This window comes from Bufo gargarizans, unplaced genomic scaffold, assembly GCF_014858855.1.
Source record: "Bufo gargarizans isolate SCDJY-AF-19 unplaced genomic scaffold, ASM1485885v1 original_scaffold_2078_pilon, whole genome shotgun sequence".
Taxonomy (NCBI): domain Eukaryota; kingdom Metazoa; phylum Chordata; class Amphibia; order Anura; family Bufonidae; genus Bufo; species Bufo gargarizans.
The window spans coordinates 102,543-111,864 of record NW_025334630.1 but is presented as its reverse complement, the minus strand read 5'-3'; positions in this window follow the sequence as shown (position 1 = coordinate 111,864).

Sequence of the window (9,322 nt, the reverse complement as noted above, 5' to 3'; positions counted from 1 at the left end):
TCCTCTTCATCTTCCAATTCACGCTGAGAAGACAAACTGAGGGTGGTCTGGCTATCACCCTGTGTAATGTCTTCCACCATTTCCACCTCTTCCACATGCAAAGCGTTGTCCTTAATTGTGAGCAGCAAGCGTTTGAATAGACACAGAAGTGGGATGGTTACGCTGATAATAGCGTTATCGCTGCTCACCATCTGTGTTGATTCCTCAAAGTTTCTTAAAACCTCACAGAGGTCAGACATCCATGCCCACTCCTCGCTTGTAAATAGCGGAAGCTGACTGGAAAGGCGATGACCATGTTGCAGCTGGTATTCCACTACTGCCCTCTGCTGCTCATAAAGCCTGGCCAACGTGTGTAATGTCGAGACCCAGCGCATTCTCACGTCGCACAACAGCCGGTGAGCTGGTGTCACGGCCTTTGGTGTGCGCTGTGACACTTATGCCACGCTTGCTGTTGCCTGTGGCAACGTGTTGCTGTTTCAGCATGCAGGGGCAGTGTGACGGCATTTGTGGTGTGTGCCGTGACATGGTTGCCTTGCATGTTGTTGCCTGCGGCAACATGTAGCTTTTTATGCTGATGTGTGCACTTCCCCTGTCAGTTGTTTCCTCCTCTGTCTGCTGCTGGAGGGGTTAACCACCTTGTTGGCCGTGGTCACTAGGTGCTTCATCTTATCTGTGGCTAGAGGCCAGGGGTGAGTGGTACTCCAGCCATGGTGTGTGTTGGAGTTATGCTCCTGGTCTTCATGTTTCCATCTCCCAGAGTGAGGGCCTCCTAGTGGGACATCGAGGTCTCCAGTGATGTCTTCTCTCCCTTACATGTGTTGTATGTTTGGTGTGGGGTTATGATTTGGTGTGTTGTAATGTCTAGCTTGGTGTTCCTTGTCTGGTATGTTCGGTGATATCTTCCAGCATGGTTGCTAGACTTCCTAGCCTGTATGCAGTGCCACCTGGGGCTGCCATGTACCTTGAGGCATGGGGGTCCTGGCGGAGTCTGGTGTGCTGGATGCCTGTGTGCGTTGCTGTTACGGTGTCCTACATATTCATGGGTTCCAGTCGTGGTGGCAGCTTCCAGTCGTGGCGGCAGCGGCAGGTAAGTGTGTCATCTTGTTTTCTTACCTGCCGATTCTCTTGCTGCATATTGTCTTTTCCTTTCCCTGCTTCAAGGCCCTTTGAGACTCCTGTTCTTCCGTGTCCTGGAAGAACAGGCCGCCTCTCCTCAGCTCCTTTGTGAGGGATTCTCAGGGCGACTCAGGGCCTAAGGTATCCAGGGTATGAGCCGTCCTACCATCCAGGTCCGCTTATACGGTGAGGAGTTAGGGCTAGGTATAGGGATGCATTAGGAGGTGACCTGCTCCCTTATACTTCAGGCCTAGTTGCTTTCCTTATCCCCCAGTCATCGTACGGTGGGGTTTTTCCCCATTCCCCACCTTGACAGCTGGCAATTTCAAGAGCTGATGCAGCGTTGACAGACCGGCTGAAGCTGTCGATGACTTGAGGAAATGTGCACACATGCGGCGCACCTTCACCAGTAGCTCAGGCAAATTGGGGTAGGTTTTGAGAAACCGCTGAACCACTAAGTTTAAGACGTGGGCTAGGCATGTGATGTGTGTGAGCTTGCTGAGCTCCAAAGTCGCCACCAAGTTACGGCCATTATCAGACACAACCATGCCTGGTTGTAGGTTGAGTGGTGAGGGCCGGTCTCTTATCCCCTGCCACAGCTCTGTGGCAGTGTGCTGTTTGTCCCCTAAGCATATCAGCTTCAGCACAGCCTGTTGCCTCTTCCACACTGCAGTATTACACTGCTTCCAGCTACCGACTGATAACTGACTGGTGCTGCAAGAGGATAATTCGGAGATGGAAGTGGAGGAGGAGGCGAAGTGGGGGTTGGAGCCACTAAAGTAGGTGCTGGCGGAAATCCTGATCGACGCAGGGCTCGCAATCCTTGTCGTCGGTAGCACCTGTGCCATCCCAGGGTATGAGTCGCTCCCGGCCTCCACAACATTCACCCAGTGTGCTGTCAGGAAAATGTAGCGTCCCTGGCCGAATTAACTTGTCCATGTGTCCGTGGTTAAGTGGACCTTCCCAGTAACTGTGTTGGTCAGGGCACGTGTGATGTTACAGGACACATGTTGGTGTAAGGCTGGCTCGGCACACCTTTAAAAATAGTGGATGCTGGGTAACGCTGTACGGCCACCGACATCAGGCTGCAAAAGGCCTTAGTGTCCACATGCCTAAATGGCAACATTTCCAGGGCCAGTTATTTGGAAGACTGTTGGTACAACTATGGATAACCCAGGGGGAAGGGAGGGGTAAATGACTGCCCCTATTTCTGGCCCATAACAACACCACCAACCCCTTTACATAATGACACAGACACCGTTCTTCCTTTCAACACTTTTATTTTGTTGGGTGGTAATCGGCCACAGCTGATAATTTTAACGGCAACCATAAAACCTTTGAACAGTGCGATCTGCCAGCCGCTGGACTCCCAGCGGGCAGTTCTGCTCATTTCCTCCGATACATCTCCGTTGTCTCGAACTGCCGCCATGAAGGAGAACCGCCCTCAAACGGGGCTCCGACCACCACCCAACAAAAACATGGCCTGCTCAATTCCATCCTGAAGACCGGAGAGGAAAATATCTAGACCAATCTCAGATAAGTGAACACATCCGGCCTCATCAAAGAGCGATTATCGCCCTCCAGCTCACGATGACGAACAACCACACTTCCCCTGGATCTAACAAAACTGGAAATACGCGTGTTAACAGTCCTCCTACAGCTTTCAATCGCAGCACCGCCCTGCCACACCACTCATGGGACTATCTCCGACCATACCAAAACCAACTCCCGAAAAAACGATGGGAAACGTTCCAAATCAGACCGCATAAGGGTCAACAATTCCACTAACGGCACGGACCCCACATCATTGCTACCCGCATGAATGACCAGGATCACCGAGCCACTGGCATGCAAGCCGATATCCACGACCTGCGAAAGGAGTTGAGACCATCTCAAGCCACGGATTCCTCTCCATAAGACGTTCACCTCCCGAAAGCCGAGGGATCTCCCGCCGGGCCGGCAATCAGCCCTCTGCGCCACCCAAAAAATATAAGAGTGGCCGACTATCCACACCGCCGGTCGCACCACACCTGCAAGAAAAAAGAGTCAGCAAAAACCGGAATAACAAAACACATAATAAAAATTTATCCCTGAGAAACAACAATACAATTTATTTTATTTTTTTTGCACCTCACAGGAACAAATCCGGCCTAACGTACCTCGCAAAGCAAGCCGATTTCCACCTACCAATTCTCATAACCTCCGATTCGGGCAGGCCTGCCCTGGCAGCTTCAGTAGCTGCCCCAATACGAAAAGAGTGGGTACCGAATTCCTTCGGATCCACCCCCAATACCTCTAAACAGGACCGGAAGACCCTAGCAAACTGGAACTTAGTCAGCGGGGAACCGTCTGCATGCGCTAAGAAATTGCGGCACGGCGGGCGCAGCGCGCTGTAACCAGTAACTAGGCGGACCGGGCAAGCGACCCCCGGGACCGGACGCAGAGGGATCCACGCTTCCCTCCCAAACTGATCCGTCTTAGAGCGGACAACCCGAATCCTCAAGGAATCATTGCCCAAGACCACATCCTCACAAGAAAAACCACCCGCCCTAAGACCCGAAGGAGCCACTAACTCACCAACTCGCAGAGCAGCAAAGAAGGCGACACTAAAACTACACGAGAACAGCAGCGTCTCAAAAGGCGATATGCAAACCTCAGGAAGCTTACCAATGATGCGGCACAACAGCTTAAACGAGACAGGGCGCCGACTCTCCTGCGATACAAATTCCTTCCTCCAACCCCTCAATGCCTGACGAATAAAAAATCGCCTAGTAACATCCGCGCAACTTGAAATGAAAGGAAACACCTGACAATCTTTGCTGCGCGACCGCTGCCGAAACACTTGCCGCCCTCAACCGCAACAACCATTCAATCGTCACCTCCAAACACAGATCATCCCGAGAGCACACATCCCTGGAACCCACCATACCACACCACTCAGCCCACGCCTTACCATGTGCCTGCCATGTCGCAGGGGAAACCGACGATCGGACCAAGGACATCAGCTGCTGGTCACTAACTCCCACAGGAAAGACGGTAACTCTTGCCCACCGGGTCCGCTTCCGGCAGAAGGGAACGAAAGTCCTGCCAACGAAAACGTGAGAGAGCATCAGCAACTGTGTTCTCAACCCCTGGAACATGGCGAGCCCTGAAATAGATATTGTACTCAAGGCAGCGTAGCACTAGGTGACGCAACAGGGACAAGACAGGAAGGGAAGAAGATGACAAACTGTTAACTGCATACACCACACTCAAATTGTCATTTCAAAACGATACATGTTTGTTTGACAACCTGTTTCCCCACAACTCCACCGAAACAACAATCGGGAAAAGCTCTAGCAGGGTGAGGTTCCTACATAGTCCGGCTTCCCGCCATGCAACAGGCCACTCATCGGCACACCATTCAGTCCCAAAAATCGTCCCAAAACCTAAAGATCCGGAGGCATCTGAAAACAGGCACAGCTCGGAATTCAGGGTAACCCGAGACAAGTAACAAGTGTGGCCATTATAAGATTGCAAAAAGGACTTCCAGATCCGCAGATCATCCTTCATAGACTTAGTGACCCGATGTGGTGACGAGGAGACTTAACCCCTCTAGTAGCCAGAGACAAACGCCGCGCAAAGACCCGCCCCATGGGCATCACCCTGCACGAAAAACATAACAGGCCCAACAGCGACTGCAACTGTAGGAGTGTAACCTTCGCGACCACCAAAAACCCATCAATCAAACCCATTATCTTCTGAAGCTTGTCCAACGGCAACCGGAAGACCATGTCCACCGTATCGATTTCGATTCCCAAAAAAGACAAACGTGTAACCGGGCCCTCCGTCTTATCCGCCGAGATTGGGACTCCGAACCGAGACATCATGACCAGAAAGGTATTCAGCAAGCGCAAGCAACCATCGTCCACACCCGGGGCCACAAACAGAAAGTCATCCAAATAATGCAACATGGACGAAGAGCCCGACTCATACCGCACGACCCACTCCAAAAACGAACCAAACATTTCAAAATAGTGACACGAAATAGAGCAACCCATGGGGAGACACGTGTCATAGTAATACTGGCCGTCCACGCAGCAACCTAACAAATGAAAACAATCAAGATGAACAGGGAGAAGGCGAAAAGCAGACTCAATATCAGACTTGGCCAGGAGAGCGCCCCTGCCGGCATCACGAACCAGGGAAACCGCCCTGTCAAAGGAAACGTATGACACCGAAGCATCCTCCGAACTAATGACATCGTTCACCGACGAGCCCTTGGGATGAGACAGGTGCTGAATCAACCTGAACTTACCCGGTTCCTTTTTAGGGACCACACCCAGAGGGGAAACACGCAAATTAGGGAAGGGCAGGACAGCAAATGGGCCCCTAATCCTACCCAAGGACACTTCCTTTGAAACCTTCTCCCTAAGAACCTCCGGCAACTCCCTAGCGGACTTCAAATTAACAGAAAAAGCCGGGAAACGATTAAGGACAAAAGGAATAAAGAACCCAAAAGAAAAACCAAACCGAAGTTGCGCAGCCGCCTGCTTATTGGGGTACTGGTCTAACCAGGGTCCCATCTCGGCCACGCTCACCGGGGTCCTTAAGGCTGGACTGCTCGTGTGGCCTGGGGAACTTAACGGGAGGTCGGGTGCACTTATTCGCCGGGTGAGGTCCGCCACAGGCGGAGCACTCGTGTTTAAACCTACACAGCCCTGCAAACCTGCAGGTACCCTCATTGTACAACCAACAGGACCCAGGGCGGCGAACGGCCACCGGTCCATGGGAACAAGGTCCCCCTGCACCAGTGGCCGCCGCTGGAAAGGGAGGAGGCCTCTGCGACATCATCAACCTCAACCATGTATCCGTCGCTTTAACCCCCCAACCCATCTCAGGATGCAACACCAAGCGCCGTCTAAACTGCTCATCATACCGCCACCAAGCGCTACCCCCGTGCGATTTATAGGCACTGTAAATGATATCCTAGTAAACAAAAAGGGAAGAGGAGGAGCTAGACCGCACCCTGCGCTGACGTGACCGCTGGGGAGGAGGTGGAGGTGGAGGCAACAAAGATTGCAGTAACGCAGGGGGGGAGGGGGAGCGTCCTGCACACTAGCTAAAGCAGGAACTGGCATGGTGACTTCAGCTAAAGGGGGCACTGGAGGGTTAATTGCCTGAACAGGGGGCTGTTCCTGCAGCACAGGGACTGACACAGATTGAGAGGCAGGAGGAGTGAGAGGAACCTCCTGTGAGGAGGAACTACTAGCCTGCGCTCCCATAGCAGCACCGCTCACAGCAGACCCGGCCACACTAGTACATGCGGCCGAGGCAGAAACAGGGACCGGAAGGGGCGGAGCTAAGAATGTCCCGCCGCGAACAGGGAGCTGCCGGCTGGCCCGAGAAGAACCAGCACAGACAGCAGCGCCCGAGGTAACAGGGGAAAAACGGGGGGGACTGTGACCAAGCCTAACGGGGGGGCGGATTTGCCAAGAAGACCGCTGGACCCCCGCTGAGAAACTTGGGCATGTATTAGGGACAACCTCCCCAGCAGCACCCACCACACCAGGGGAGAAGGAAGGCCCAAGGCTGCCCAGAAACGAGCGCAGCCATCCCTCACCCCCCTCCGCCGTTCTCGCCAGCAAAACCTCCTGCAAGGGAGCATCACCTGCGGCCATCTCTATGCGGAGCTGCACACACGGCACCACGTTTCGTTCAAAGAGGAAGAGGAAGGCGGGAACAGGGCTTAAGTAAACCGCTAGCCCCCGCCTCCTCCATCTCCCGGACAATTAACCAGTTCATATCCTCCTGAACCCTAAAATCACTAGGGGACATAAACAACCCCCGCAGGGGCTAACAGGGAGGGAGAGGGGAAAAAGGGGGGGGAGTGGAAGGACCACCAGTCCCTGTCCACCCTCCCTATACAGTCAGGTGGCCACCAAACTGTGCATTTAGTGCTATAGCCTGTGAGTGGGTGGCTGGGTATTTGCGCTTGCGTTTAAATGCCTGGGGTAAGGACATTTGTATGCTGTGCTGGGACACGGAAGTGGTTCTAGTCGCTGATGGTGCTTGCGAAGGTCCAAGTGCAGGGCAGGAGACATCCGTTTGTGGCAATATTAGATTATCCAGCTCACCTTTGTACGCATGTGAAATAGCATTATCCCATAAAGGTCAGTGCACGGACTGGTGAGATGAGATCCAAGGCATATCCAAGACAATAAACACGTCCAGCTCTTTTCAGTTAAAAGATTTTTCTTTGGTTCCTTTATTGAATACGGTACAAATAATTTGTTTGTGCAGCAAGGGAATCCCAACCTCTTAACGTGGGTCTTCAGATTTTATTTGTACCATATTCAATAAAGGAACCAAAGAAAAATCTTTTAACTGAAAAGAGCTGGACGTGTTTATTGTCTGGGAGACATCCGGGCCTGTGCCTTCGACAGGGGATTGGCCAGCACCTAACACAGGGGAAGAGGAGGCAGTGATGTGACCCACAGACACAGATTGTGGACCCAGGCATTCGGCCCACCTATCACGGTGCTTTGATGGTATTTAGGATCATGCTGGTGGTGGTGAGGTTGCTAGTGTTCACAACCCTGCTCATTTTTGTATGATACAGGTTGCAAATTACAATTCTTTTGTCGTCCGCACTTTCCTCAAAAAAGCGCCAGACTGTGGAACATCTACCCCTTGGCAAGGGAGATTTCTGCAAGGGGGTGCTCCAGGGAACAGCTGCAGGCCTGTTTGGTGTGGCCCGCCTTCTCCCTTTTGCCACCCCACTGCCTATTCCAGCCTGTTGCAGTGTAGCAGATCCCTCCCCCTCTGTACTGCTGTCCTCGCTCGGCTTTCCACCTTCCCAGGTTGGGTCAGTGACTTTATTGTCCACCACCTCCTCTTCCCCTTCCTCACTATGCTCATCCTCCTGATTTTTTTACCTAACCACTACCTCAGTGATTGACAACTATGTCTCATCCTCTTCATTAACCTCTTGAGACAGTAATTGCTGTTGAGTTATTGGCAACTGTGTCTCATCATCATCCACCTCATTAAACAGTAATAGCCGTTCCCCACCATCATCTTTTTGTGATTGTGGATGCTCAAGAGTTTGGGAATCAGGGGACAAGATCTGTCCCTCCTCAAGCGTGCTTGGTGAGAGGGCCAAATCAAAGAATGGCGCTGAAAAGAGCTCCTTGGAATATCCGAGTGTGGGGTCACTTGTTTACCCAGACTCTGCATGGTGGGAGGAAGGAGGATCAGGGTGAGGATTGGGTTGAGCAGACTCTTGGCTACTGAGACTGGACTTGGTGGAAGACAGGGTGGTGTTTAACTAACTGGAAGCATTATCTGCTGCAATCCAACCGACCACCTGGTCGCACTGGTCTGACTTCAAGAGTGGTGTCCTGCGCCGCTCTGCAAACTGGGACATGAAGCTAGGTATTGTGGATGATTGTTTTTCTTATGCTCTGGCAGCAGGCATGTTTTTACTGCACCCAGGGCCATGGCCTCTGCGTGCACCATCAGCATCACGACCACTGCCCCGTTCCTTACTGCTCGCCTTCTTCATATTAAATGTTATATATCAGTGGTGCCCAACCCTTTTTGGTCTGAGGGCCGCACTAGAGTTGGTATAAATTTTGCGGGCCGGAACCAGGTAGCTTTGCCAGAAAGAAATGCAAACGCTGTGAGGGGGCACGTGTGAGCATTACTACTGTGAAGAGGGCACGTATCTGGGCATAACTACTGTGAGGGGGCACATATCTGGGCATAACTATTGTGAGGGGGCACATATCAGGGCATAACTACTCTGAAGAGGGCACATATCAGGGCATAACTACTGTGAGGGGGCACGCATGAGCATTACTACTGTGAAGAGGGGACATATCTGGCATAACTACTGTGAGGGGCATATATCTGGGCATAACTACTGTGAGGGGGCGCATAGGGTATAACTACTGTGAGGAGGGCACATATCAGGGCATAACTACTGTGAGGGGGCACATATCTGGGCATAACTACTGTGAGGGGGCACATATCTGGGCATAACTACTGTGAGGGGCACATATCTGGGCATAACTACTGTGAGGGGGCACCTATCAGGGTATAACTACTGTGAAGAGGGCACATATCTGGGCATAACTACTGTGAGGGGACACATATCTGGGCATAACTACTGTGAGGGGGCATGTGTGAGCGTTACATCTGTGAAGAGGGCACATATCTTGGC